This window comes from Phaenicophaeus curvirostris, chromosome 1 (assembly GCF_032191515.1).
Source record: "Phaenicophaeus curvirostris isolate KB17595 chromosome 1, BPBGC_Pcur_1.0, whole genome shotgun sequence".
Lineage (NCBI taxonomy): Eukaryota > Metazoa > Chordata > Aves > Cuculiformes > Cuculidae > Phaenicophaeus > Phaenicophaeus curvirostris.
The window spans coordinates 143,468,384-143,483,358 of NC_091392.1; positions in this window are offsets into that span (position 1 = coordinate 143,468,384).

Genomic DNA, 14,975 nt, shown 5'->3' on the forward strand with positions numbered 1-14,975 from the left:
GATTTTTAATTTGGATCACCCTTGCAGTTGTCTATGTACAGCAGCAACTCAGCAGCATTTTGAGTGAACAAAGGCAACAAACAAATAAATTGTAGTCTGTTTTTAAAACAGATTACTATATGTTATCCATATTGTGACACTCTGAAAAAAAATATTTTAATGAGGGTGAGGAAGATCTCAGAATAAGGTTTCATGAAAAGTTCAGGGAATACAAAATTACTGACAAGAGTCTGTTGAAGATAGAGAGATACATTAGCACCTCATTTGAAACTCCTTAAATTTGCCTGATTTTAAAAAGTATCCAAACACTTCTTCGAAAACATAATGCCTTTCAAAATATTTCCTGTAAACCATCAGATAATACATACTCTAATCACCTCCACATGTTCGAAGCTGTATATTGGAGAGGTTGTAGGAGTTAAGTTTATTATAGTCACCAAAATACAGTGAGTCTTCTTTTGACTTCTGAAATTGACCTGAGTAGAGGGGTCTCCATGCTTTCCAAACTTTATGCTCACATTGTGGTTGAAGGTGGAACTCCCTTTTCATATTATGAAGCAAAAGACTCTATTGTTTCCAAAATTAATTCCATGGAAGAAGCAAGCATTTCCCCACAACTCATCCATTCCCACTACACATGCTTTCTTAGCAGAGAACAACACCTAATAGTGCAGTATTTAGACAAATTCTTGATTGTGTGACTTTTAGCATATGATTTAACATAACTGGTGGAACATAGAATCATAGAATAGTTTGGGTTGGAAGGAACCTTAAAGATCATCTAATTCCAACCCCCTTGCCATGGGCAGGGACACCCCAATAGATCAGACTGCCCAAGGCCCCATCCAACGCGGCCTGGAACACCTCCAGGGGTGGGGTATCCACAACTTCCCTTGGCAACTTGTTCCAGTGTCTCACCTATCTCATGGTGAAGAAATTCTCACTTATATTAAGTCTAAATCTGCCCCTCTCCAGTCTATACCCATTCCCCCCTTATGCTATCACCACAACCCTTTATGAACAATCCCTCTCTAGTTTTCTTGGAGGCTCCTTTCAGGTACTAGAAGGTTGCTATAAGATCTCCTCGGAGCCTTCCCTTCTCCAGGATGAACAAGCCCAACTCTTTCAGCCTGTCCTTATAGGGAAGGTGCTCCAGCCCTTTGAACATCTGTGTAGCTCTACTCTAGACCTATTCCAACAGTTCCATATCCCTCTTATGTTAAGGATTCCAGACTGGATGCAATATTCCAGATGAGGTCTCACAAGAGAAGAATAGAGGGGCAGAATCAATTTCCTCCACCTGCTGGCCACGCTTCTTTTGATGCAGCCCAGGATACCATTGGCCTTCTGGGCTCTGAGTGCACATTGCCAGCTCATGTCGAGCTTCTCATCGACCAGCATCCCCAAGTCCTTCTCTGCAGGGCAGCTCTCAATCACATCATCCTCCATCGTGTCCTGAAAACACAGATTGCCCCAACCCAGATGTAGGACCTTGCACTTGGCCTTGTGGAATCTCATGAATTTCACACAGCCCCTCATCTCCAGACTGTCCAGGTCCCTCTGGATGACATTCCATTCTTCTGCTGTGGCAACTGCACCACTCAGCTTGGTGTCATCTGTGGACTTGCTGAGGGTGCACTCAATCTCACTGTCTATATCATTGATGAAGATATTAAACAGCACCAGCCCCAGTACAGACCCCTGAGGGACACCACTAGTCACAGATCTCCATTTGGATTTTGAGACCACTACTCTTTGATTAAGACCATCCAACCAGTTTCTTATGCACTGAGTAGTCCACCTATCAAATCCATATCTCTCCAATTTAGAGAGGAGGATGTTGTGGGGGACCGTGTCAAAGGCTTTACAGAAATCTAGATAGATCACATCTGTTGGTTTACCCATGTCCACTGCTGCAGTCACTCCATTATAGAAGGCCACTTAGCTGGTCATACAGGATTTGCCCCTGATGAAACCATGCTGGCTGCTATTAATCTCCTCCATGTCCTCCATGTGCTTTAGCATAGCTTCTAGGGGGATCTGTTCCATGATCTTCCCAGGCACACAGGTGAGGCTGACAGTTCAGTAGTTCCCAGGGTCATCTTTTCTACCCTTTATAAAAATGGGCACAGCGTGACCCTTCTTTCAGTCTCTAAATTATGTTATTCACAGTTTTAGATTAATTCTGATATTAAATCTCAAACGAGGTTTTAAGTCTCTTAGATTCCAGATTCTTCATCATCTCTGAAGATCTTAATTTATGAGACCTCTGCCACTCTTTACCTTGCTCTTCAAAAGATGTGACCTATTCTTTCTCTATGTGTACCAAAGCTTTAACCGGACCCACCACTCCTCAGTACAAAAGAATGGAAGGAACATGGGAGGAAGACCACTGAAGACTTGTGAGTCTCCCATTTAGACATGTTTTCTGTTTGTCAACAAAATGCTTTTCTCTGTTTCTTGAAGTTGAGCAAAAAGGATTTTGGTTGTCAAATCAAACACTATCCCATATTTCTGCACTAAAGATATTCCATCAGTGTGGTAGGAGCCGCAGAAGTTAAAGTCTGAAGGAAAGAAATAACCGTTAAAAACTAAGAAACCTTAATGAGGGTTAGATTTACCTCAAACCTAATCACGTTGGAAAATGACCTTCTCGGAACTGCTTCCATTTTGGAGATAACCATGGTACCTCATTTATTTCCAAGTATGATGGACACTACCTGCCAGTCAATGCCACCACAGTTGTTTGCTTCAGGAGATGCCTGAGTAATATATAAGTAGCCTCTCATTGATATATCCATATCCTAACCACGCTTGATCTTGTGTTAGCATGTGAGGACTGTTTATAGACTTTGAAATGTGCAACTATCTGCTCATGATATTATCAAGATAGTTTAGGGCCTTTTAACTGAAGTTACTGATATGTGAGTCAATCCCTTATTGGTGGTGGCACTGGAAAGTAACATTTGACAAATACTGTAAAAACATATCAAAGCAAATTTGTGCCTCTTCTGGATATTTGAAAGACCATTTCCTTACATTTCTTTCCATCTTTCCATGTATTTCCCAACAGACGTCTGTGTAGCTATTTGTATTCATATTTCTGTATTTCTTTTTGGTTTAATCCAGGGATTAAGTGTTTTATTGATTCAACCTGGTAACCTTTGGTTCTTAGTGGAATTCCTTGAAAAAACACACAAACAACCCAAATTCTCACGTTTAAGCACTGTCAGTAGCAACTCTTTAGTCTTATTGCTACAGAAGACCTCATGATGCAAGTATCTCATCGTCACCTCTGAAGTATAGTTACAACATCGGAGAACGTGGAGGCAGCATTGTCCCATCAAAGAATGAAGCTGATAGGTCTTTGGTTCATTGCTTTACATTTAAAAAATAGTCCTCACTGCTACTTTTGCACCTTTGTTCCTTCACATATGAGACTGAAATAGGTAATTTTTGGTTTGCTATTTGTCTACTTTTCCAGTGTTTCTTTCTTAAGTGCTCAGTGCACATAATCTTTAATGATGGGAAGTTTGCAGATTTGTTTTTGTGGCTTACTGTTGATTCCCATGAGCTTGTTGGTCAAAGTCTTTTACTAACATAGTAGAAACTTCATTTTCATCTGTCAGGAGAGATTTCAAAATCTAGGGGCAGAAACAATTACATTAATGAAGCATATTTACCCTTTAGACATGATAAGTATGATCTAGGAATAGTCAGATTTCGTCACTGAAGCTGATTGTTGAGCAAGGCATTATTGTTAGTTAGGAGGTATTATAAAACTGATCTGGAAAAAGTAGTTTGTATTATCGATTGCTTCTCTGTCAAACTTCTATCTCCCTAGATCATGAAATGTAGCCCTTGGAAAATGAATATACAAAACAAATGTCTGTTGTACAGCAAGATGTTCTTTAATTTATTCCTTTTGTTTAAAAGTGATGTCTGTTTAGCACATTGGTTTAGATATGATTTAAAGTAGTTGACATGACAGATTGAAAACTTAAAATGTAGCATGAATAATACACAGTAAATTTCTGTTGGGATGTTTTTATTCACTAGGGAGCCCTGAATAAGTTAACAGCACTTGCAGTCACAACTTGTATACAGGGGAATAATTTCTATTTATTCCATTCTTCCAGGGAGTTAACCGATAGGTCTATGTGTGTGTATTTATATACACACATATATGTATGTATATCTGAGTGTGTGTATACATACATATGTAGGTGCATATATACACATATATACATATATATCTCAGTCAGCTGACTGAGATTCTCACACACACACAATCCATGCAATTTATTAACAGTTAGCATATCGTCTCTAAAAGGACTTCACTGCAATTTGAGATGTGCCCTGCTAGGAGCTAATAAGCAAATTTCTGCCTAATATTGACAATTAATCAGGCATAAAAGCATCTAGGATCAGGACTCACTGCCAGGCATAGAAGACTCATACAGATTTCAATGAAACACAATATGTGAATGAATTTGTCTATCAGTCCTATGAACTAATTCCCACCAAAACACTTAATTACCTACAGTACAGAAGGAATGTATCCGTCTCAGAACTCGATAGTGGCATTTTGGTTTTCATGAGCCATTTACCGTAACAAATAAATTGAAGAAGTATTACTACCTTCTCTTGCCAGTGTCCTGTTTTAATTGGTCTTGTATACTTGAGCCAATATCTGTGCATTGGTTAGAGTAACCGCGTAACAGTTACACAATAAAAAGTTATCCTTATTGGCTGAACACTTTTCTTCTGTTGGAGAGGGAAAATTTGGTCAAACTAATAAAAGTAATACCAGAAGTCCAAAAAACAGTGCCATAAAGAGGTCAACCTTGCATACAGCAAAAGAATAAAAAACACTATTGCTAGTATGCAAAATATATATTTCATCTACCAGCAGTCCTGGCTGACTGGGGAAGTTCGCCTTGACCGGAGATTGGCAAACATAACACCCATCTACAAGAAGGATCTGGAAGTGTTGGTGAACAGCTGACTGAACATGAGCCAGCAGTGTGACCAGGTGACCAAGAAGACTGATGACATCTTGGCCTCTATCAGAAATAGCACGGCCAGCAGGATCGGGGAAGTGATTCTGCCCCTGTACTCAGCACTGGTGAGGCTGCACCTCAAATAGTGTGTTCAGTTCTGGGCCCCTCACTACAGGAAAGACATTGAGGTCCTGGAGTGTCCAGAGAAGGGCAATGAAGTTAGTTAAAGGGCTGGAAAACAAGCCTTATGAGAGGCGGCTGAGGGAGCTGGGGTTGTTTAGCCTGGAGAAAAGGATGCTGAGGGGAGACCTTATCACTGTCTACAACTACCTGAAAGGAAGTTATAGCGAAGTGGGTGTTGGTCTCTTCTCCCTAAGTGATAGGTGATAGAATGAGAGCAAATGGCCTTGAATTGTGCCAGGGGAGGTTCCAACTGGATATCAGGAAAAAAAATTTCACAGAAGGGGTCATCGGGCACTGGATCAGGCTGCCCATGGAGGTGGTTGAGTCACCATACCTGGAAGTATTTAAAAAACAGGTAGGTGAAGTGCCCAGGGATGTGATTTAGTTGTGGACAGGTGTGGTTGGACTCCACGTTCTCAAAAGTGCTTTCCAACTTAGCGATTCTATGATTCTATTTGCTCAGGTTCTATGAGCTAAAAATGGATTTATATCTGATATACAACTTTTTTCTTCTAGAATAAAACCTGTGTAACCGTTTCTAGTTTAAAATCATGTTAGAGGCCTTTTTGGCAGCATTAATATAAAGCCTGTTATGACACACAACAGAAAATCACTTGAAAAAGTATTGCTGTTACTCACTACAGAGGAATGATTTGTGCAAAGATAAGAAGCTTTGGCCTTGAGACACATACCAGTAAATTGGGTAGTTTTTGTAAGAAGCATTCCTGTTGAACTGTTTTTCTTTTCCATTTCATTTGACAATATGGATCTGTAGTATTTTGTTGGATCTGTTGTGTGATAACACAACAAAGCCTGTGTTCTGCTCTCAGCAGTACTATTTATACATGATAACATTTTTCAAAGCACCGCTTTGGTGTCCTTCTACAGTTTTTTTTGAAAATACAAGATAGCCTGCACCCCAAACAGATAAATAAATAAATAAATAAATAAATAGAAGCAGCTGTAAGTCAAATCCAACTCTGGATATTTTACTGACAGTAAAACACCCTTTTTTCCAGCTTATTTATGGATGAAGAGCTTCATCTTGCAAATGATGTACCATGACCCAGAGTCCACTGCTTACAACTGGAGAAGGCAAGAGCTGCTATTTTTTTTTGCTTTATCCTAATGCTCTGTATGGACAACAAGGACTGTGTCTGACATTGGGCTGAGGATTGGATATGATTAGCTGTCATTTGAAAACTTCCACAGCAGTGAGGACACAAGTTACTGTCTCAAGTGAGCAGCAAGAGCAGTGAAGGAAGCAGGCTAAGCATCTACTCATTTTTATTTGAAGATATCTCGTAGTAAGGAAGTTCAGTATCACTGCTGAGCTTTTGTATTGAAGTATGTCTTTATGTAGTCTCCAGGAGAGGCCTTTCTGTCCTGGACGCCCATCAGTTGTGCTCAGCCAGAAAATGAAGTGACACTTACTCATTGCGGGAAATCAGGGAAAAAGAAGGGTTTTATGCTAGGGAATGGCAGAAGACTTAACTCATCCTTAGACAGCAAAGAAAGAGGGGAAAAAGATTGTTTAATACTGCTATATTTTGGAATACACAGGTCACCAAAAATAAAACAAGACTCAGAATTCGTGTTTTCATGGTCAACACTGCACTGTTTGGCAATGGCTACTTTTTAATATCAACCATTTAGTGTGGATGTATAGTGTGTCTGTTACAGTATACTGGGGGACTACAAATAAGTAAGAAATGCAGTCAGTAGGTTATATTGGTGAGATGTGTGTGTACCGTTATTATTTCCAGTTGTTCTAATAAACAAGGACAAAAAGAGAAAAAATAATAGTAAGGAAGAAAGTGCAACAGTTCATTAATTGCCTGCTGCTCCCTTTAGAATCCCAATGCCCTGACAAAATTACTCCAATACTGGTAACATGCTTTTCTACAGTGCAGAATGAATATGTATTCTGAATAGGCAGAGGAAACAAATTCACACGAAGGTAGATAATTTCTATTACCCTATTTGAAACATTATTTGTTTTGGCTAATTGCAATCAGGGGAAAATCTATTAACAACTGTAGTGTCATAGATCTGCTTTTCTCTTAATTCACAATAAATCAGTAGTTCATGGACAATTTTACTACATCCAAAGCATGCAGACATGGAAATACAACCATCGTAGAAAATGTTCTGCTGTAAGCAACAGAGAGAACAAGTCTTTGCTAAAATCATACGTGGCACCTTTAAGTTCTCTCTTTTCCTTCTTCACTAAATAGATCATTTAGATCTTGTGGTAGCTCTCAGAACAATAAAAATTATTCCTTTATCACCTTTAAATATCTTTCCTCAACAAAACCACATTCTTACAACTAAAGGTCAGATGAAACTGTGTTGTGCTCAGGATCAGGGACAGCACACTGAGGGAAGGGGTTGCTGAAAATTTGCTTTCTCTTTCTTTTACTCCCCTTGCAGCTCATGCTACTTTACATGAAGGTTTTCGCACAGTCATGGGACTACACAGCAATCTTACTTAGAAAGGGACATCTGCTTTTTCCCAGCTTTGGATAGTTCAATTTTTCTACATACTCAATCCTTTACCCATTATAAAGGAACCAGCTGCTGAAGGAGCAGGTGACATCACAGGGTCGGGGGAGATCAGCTCCCTTGGTGCTAGGGAAGCAGAGCTGCCTGGTGCTCCTGAGAGAAAAGATCTCAACATGCAAAGCATAATCATAGAATGCTTTGAGTTGGAAGGGAGTGTAAAGATCATCTAATTCCAACCCCCCTGTCATGGGCAGGGGCACCTTCCACTGGGTCAGGCTGCTCAAGGCCCCATCCAATCTGGCCCTGAATGATTCCATGGAGGAGGCATCCACAACTTCCCTGGGCAACCTGTTCCAGGGCCTCACTACCCTCATTGTGAAGAATTTCCTCCCAGTGTCTAGTCTAAATCCTCCTCTCCCCAATTTATAGTCATTCCCCCTAGTCCTATCACTACATGCCTTTGTAAAAAGTCCCTTCCCAGCTTTCTTGTACGCCAGCTTCAGGTACTGGAATGTCACTATAAGGTCTCCTCAGACCCTTCTTCAGGCTGAACAACCCCAACTCCCTCAGGCTGTCATTTATGGGAGGCACTCCAGCCCTCTGATGATCTTTATAGCCCTCCTCTGGACCCGTTCCAACAGTTCCATATCCTCCTTATGTTGAGGATTCCAGAACTGGATACAATACTCCATGTGAGGTCTCACAAGAGTAGAGTAAAGGGGCAGAATCACCTCGCTCGTCCTGCTGGCTACACTTCTTTTGATGCAAGTACTGCTTAAAGGGTTAAAAATATTTAGCAATCAAAAGTAAACATGTTTAGAAATGATCTTTTGTTTTATTTTTTGTTGAAAAGTTAATCGAAAAAAAAAATCAAGGAAGTAATCTTTATGTCAGAAATGTTTATGTTTCAAAATATATTTGCCAAGCAGACCAAGGCTGAGCTGTTCATAAGCCTAGCCTCTAGGCTCCCTCAGTTGTCCTGGTGACTGATCTAGAATTACAAGTGAAGGTTGGAGACAGAGGTAGAGAATACCTACCTAGACCAGCCAACAAGTTTGTGAAAGCTATAAACTTAGGGCAACTGTTAAGTCTCTCAGTGAATTATGCTTTTCTGCTTGTATGCACTGGTGATACTCAGCTTTAATTTCCTTAGTTCTTCATAAAATCATTTGAAGGTAAGGATATGCTCATATTGCTTTTCCTATCTAGTAATGGTTAGTCAATATAAGGTACAACTGCTCCTGCTAATTTTCTCTTCAAAAACAACTGAAGCAGCATCTGGTTGAGACTTCCACTGACTCACCAAGCCTCATTTTAAGGCATCAAAAAATAAGCCATGAAGTTAGCACATAGGTGAAGTGACAAAATGCTGATGGCTCCAGTCTGATGGATATAGAAATTCTAGGTCTCTGAAAGGAAAATAACTTCTTTCCAGACTAGTAAGCTTCTTTGGAGAAGTCACTGTCATAAAAGACTTCCATCCAAGCACCACAATGTGTATGTTCCTCCAGAATGCCTTGGAGTACAGTCCTAACTGGGCGGTTGTAATAAAAATGCAAGTAATCATGGAGTTAGAGGCAAAGTTCTTTCATGAGTTTCAGTCTGGTTAAATGGGAGCAAAAATAAAGCGTAACAAAAACTGATTAATTTATAAGGTTAAAGGAGGATTTAGAACCAAAGCTTGATACTGAAGACTGCTTTCCTTTGAGCTAAGCCTATAGTACATGACTTTCAATGGTATTGCATGTGCTATTTTACTTTGAATAATATGCACCTTCTTAGAATATAACACTGTTAACTACCATAGAAGAACACCTTAGTCAAATTGTTGACACAATCAGAAAACACTGAAAAATTTCTCAGAACACATCTGTGAAGTTGCTAAGTTTATGAAGTTTCAGAAGATGTCTACAAACATAGTGATGCTGTCTGTGCAAATATTCACAATTTTGAAGGTCAAAGGTAAAATACAGGCAGGAATAATTGAACTGTTCAGAAGGCAGTAAAAAAACTGTGCTTAGGTCCTGAGTGATGCTATGGAAAAGAAATTGTGAAATGTTTGTAAAAGTACATTATATCTTTTGTTCAACCAGCTGATAAAGTTGGACAAAACAATCAAACTTTTAGATATACAAGACCATTCTCAAGCCATAAGTAGAAAAAATAGAACTCCATAGTAGCATAGTCACAATAATTTTTAACTAAAAAGTGAAGTTCACTATTTATGTGCTTTAATGAATGATACTGAGACAGAAGATAGTAAGAAAACCGGTGTGTATTGGCATTCATTGCAGTAAAATTCTATTTTTTGCTTCCAACTAAGCATTATCAAGGAACTTACTATAAGTGCGATGAACATCATGTGTCATTACATATCTACGTTTTTAAATGATAAATAACTTTTTTATAAACTGCCATAAGTTATGCTTGCAAATATTCTTTAAATTATCTTCAAACATTTCTTACATATACTGCAGATAAAGGAGAAACTTGATTTTGATATTTTCTTGCTTCTAAATGTCACACAGAAATATGTGTATTTATTTCACAGTTTAAACATGTATAAGCTTTACATTTTCTTTAAATGAGGACATTAAAAGCAAATATCACATTTAAGCAATGTTGCTGCCACAAAATTAGAAAAAGAAAGGAGTACAAAATTTAAGACTTAATGATAATTTGACTATTTTGGTAATTTGGATTAAAGCATTACTAACTTCTAGCGTGGAAGTGCAGTGGTAAAAAGCAGATGGGTGCCACATTGGCCCCAAGAGGACTATGTGATTCAGTACTCCAAGTGCATGTTCAGCGAGTGTTCCTTCTGCACACAAGAAAATCCAAGTGAACTAGTGGAAGTGGATGACTAACTGGAAAATATGTCAGCATGAAGCAGGGCAATAAGTGGATGGTTCAGAGTGAGAAAACAAGTCATTGAAGGATCCCTTGGAGCTATCCATTGAGGTGCTCAAGCGTATGTATGCCAGTGCATGCAGCCTGAGGTACTAGAACTCTACTCCCAGTCAGACATTTATGATATTATACAAATAACTGTAACATATTGGGGAAACTCACATGACTGGAGGACTGTGAAGGAAGGCCCTGGCAATATATACACAAGGATGTTGAGAGAGCTGGCTGACATAGTTGTGAGGCTGCTCTACAAAATCTTCGAGAAGTCATAGAGTTCAGGGCATTTCCCAGAAGACTGGAAGATGCCAATTTCACCCTCCATCCACAGGAATGATCCAGGAAATTATTAGTCCCATTAGTCTTACTTCAGCCCCATGGCAATTAATGGAATGAATAGTTCTGGGGGTTATCACAAGTCAAATAAACTACTGATTGGGGAAAACCAGCACAGATTACCCAAGGATGAATCGTACTTAACAAACCTGATTGCCTTCTATCACAAAGTAACCTCCTTGGCTGATGTTGGGCAAGGAGTGACATTGTCTACCTGGATTCCTCCACGGTATTTAATACAGTTTCCCACAGCTTCCTCCTAAAGAAACTGATGTATTATAGTCTAGATAAGTGCCCTATGCAGTGGGCAGAGGACTGACTGACAGGCTGCATCCAGAGGGTAGTGACAAATAACTCCTTTTTGAACTGACAACAGTAAGAAGTGGTGTCCTCCAGGGGTGAATATTGAGCGCAGTGTTGTTTAATATCTCCATAAGTGATCTAGACAGTGGAATCAAGTGCACTCTGGTGAAGTTTGCTGATGATATTAAACTGAGTGGGGAAGTGGACATTTTGGGAGGGACAGCCACCTTGCAGGAAGAACTTCATAGGCTGGAAGAGTAAGCTAACAAGAACTTTAAATTAAACAAGGACAAGTGGAAAGCCTTGCACCTGGGAAAACATAATCCAGAAGTGCAGCACAGGCTGGGATCTATCTGGATAGGGAGCTTCTCTGTAGAAAGGGAACTGAGGGTCATGCTGGACAACAATCGCAGTGTGAGTGAATAGTGTGCTACTGCAGCAAAGAAAGCCAACAGGACACTGGTTTGCATCAACAAGGTCATCACCAGCAGGAACAAAGAAGTCATTACCCCACTTTACCCAGCACTTGTCAGGCCATACCTGGAATAATATGTTTAGAATCATAGAATCATAGAATAACCAGGTTGGAAGAGACCCACTGGATCATCGAGTCCAACCATTCCTATCAAACACTAAACCATGCCCCTTAGCACCTCATCCACCAGTGCCTTAAACATCTCCAGGGAAGATGACTCAACCACCTCCCTGAGCAGCCTCTGCCAGTGCCCAATGACCCTCTTTGTGAAAAATTTTTTCCTAATGTCCAGCCTAAACCTCCCCTGGCGGAGCTTGAGGCCATTCCCTCTTGTCCTGACCCCTGTCACTTGGGAGAAGAGGCCAGCACCCTCCTCTCCACAACCTCCTTTCAGGTAGTTGTAGAGAGCAATGAGGTCTCCCCTCAGCCTCCTCTTCTCCAGGCTAAACAATCCCAGCTCTTTCAGCCGCTCCTCATAAGGCCGTTCCTCATTTAGTTTTGGTCCCCCCTATGCAAAAAAGATTTAGAAATGCTGGAGAGAGTCCAGAGAAGAGCTACAAAGATGACCAAAGGACTGGGAAATATGCTGTATGAAGATAGGCCTAGAGAACTGGGTTTATTTGGCCTTGAAAAAAGAAGACTTAGGGAAGACCTCATCAGTATGTTCTATTATCTAAAGGTTATTTTGAAAGAAGATGGTGACTCCCTTTTTAGAAGAATTCACATGGAAAAGACTAGGGGTAATGTGTACAAACTACTTGTGCGGAAACTCTGACAGGGCAGAAGAAGAAAATTTTACCAAATGAGAACAATCAACCATTGGAAAAATCTCTCTCGGGAAGTGATGAACACTGGACATTTTTAAGATTCAGCTGGACAGGGTTCTGGGCCATCTTGTCTAGATCATGATTTTGCCAAGAAAGATTGGACCAGATGATCCTTGCAGTTCTTTACAGCCTGGTATTTTATGATTTTATGAACACTTATTTATAGCAGAAGATTCAATAAATACGTCCATAGTTCAACAAGTTGTAACAGAAAATGTATTTAAGTCATTCCTGATTAAATACAAGGAAAGTAAACAGAATTTTTTAATAAGATTTCTGTAAGTCAAAATAGAAGGTACCACAACTTATCATTTGGTGAAGCAACTGTTAATGTCCTTGGTTTGTCTTTCTTAATACAGATTACACATTTAAAGTGTCTGGTTTCAACTGTTCAACAGGTTCTAACGAAATACACAGGAGGGGACCAGAGATAATCTATTTTTCCACCCTAAGTTCAGCTAAAGGTGGCTGCAGCAAACTTCCTTGCCCCCACTTTAAAGATACAAATTGCCTTGGGCTGAGAAAAAGAATCTATAATTCCATATCCTGAGGAACTGATGGAGAAAACTCAAACCCACTGAAACAGGTGATAAAACCAGCATTTCCGAAGTCTTCCAAAACTAGTGAAAAAAGTCTGTGTGTATATAAAAAGCCTTACAAAAACATATCCAAATAACCGTGTCAAATATAATTTCTCATTAGCCTTATATAGGTAAAAATGTTTAGTAACACTAAACAATACGGTATTCAAAATATAGAACATCTAGTTTAGTGCAGATTAATTTTTAACAAGAATTCCTATGCAGTAGGCAGATAGTTCCCACATTCCATTGTGATTGACAAGCCTGACATATGGAATAGTTCACAAATTCCCAGGTGACTGACAGATGGAGAATAGAAAGGCGGATAAAGTTGCCTAGAGAGCTGAGGACGATTTCATATTCAGCGGTTTTGATCAAAAGGATTCCAGATCTCACACTAAATTTAGCACCGCTGGCAATTAGTGCATGATTTATTCAGTCCTTTCATTTGCTGGTTGACAAATGGAAAACAAGCACAAAATTAAAAATAAGTTTATTTCCAGCATTTTGGATATTTAAAATGTGTGTGTCTTTGTTTGCACATAAATTAACATGAGATGAATTTATAGTGAGATTAAATCTGAAATGGAGATGCAAGTAATAAATAAGAGCTTTTTTATGTATCTTTTGGGCAGAACAGGTGTTTGAATTAAGAAATACTAATATGTTTAGCAGCATGACTCCACCTTTAGCATTAGGGAGTTGGTGCTTCCCTAAATTTAGAATAATCTTTCTATAATTTAAGGTTCTTTCATAAGCTTCCAGCATAGATGACCATCTGTAAGTCAATAATAATGCTTTTTAGACCAATAATAACAAAGAAAATCTATTCCCATGTTTTTTGAACACAATTGAAGAACTGCATTTTTCCTACTGATATGTCTGCATAATTCTTACAAGTGGAAGTTAAACACAAACACAGTGTATGGTAATCTTCCCAGTGAAGTTCCACTCTTTTATGAAAAAATATAGAGGAAGCTCTTCAGATCTGTGAGTAAAAAATGGTGAATATAAAATTCCTGTTTCTCATCCATTCTACTCATTTTGGCACGACGAGTCATTCACTCCAAAATATCAAGTTCCTAAGAACCCTTTGGACAGAATACGGCAATACCTTATCCAAAAATGGCAAGCACAGCATAGTACAACCACTTCTGGGGGAATCTAAAAGACAGGAAACTTCAGGCACATGCGTTCAATGCAGGAAACAATCTATCATATAATATGAAGAATGATAAAAAATATTCATTTTTAAATCTAACCCTGAATTTAGCGTGAGCTTTTTCTCCTCTTCTGAGAGATAATGCAGGCAGTGTAAGGCCCTGAATTTACCTTTTAAACACCTAAGTACAGTTCTGAATGGCTTGTGGAAAATACCATAATTTGGAGACTGTAAGTCTACAATATGTTCTCTTTTATAACAAATAAAGAGATATTAAGGTAATCTGCATGGAAAAAAAAGTCACTACTTTTAGTGTAAAGGTGGGGACAACTGGTGGTAAATGTTTTAAATCCTGTGAGATAACGGAGCTTGAAATGAATTAGGAATAAAACCTGCATTCCACCATTTAAAGTTATTACCTACTTATAATTGAAATACTTCTATTTTTGTTGTTGTGGCTTCAGAAACTTGGAAACAATAACAAACAGAGGTGCAGTGTAACTCTGTTGTTACAACTATCTTACATAGAAAGAAATGTGTGTTTCCAATGTCTCCATGAAGATTCAACCCAATTTCTAGCTTCTGGCTTTACGAAGTTAATGATTTAGCATAACACTATCACAGCACTGCCTAAGGAGCACAGCACATTTTGTGCTTCACTGCATTCTGTTTCCCCTCTTCACAAGACCCTGT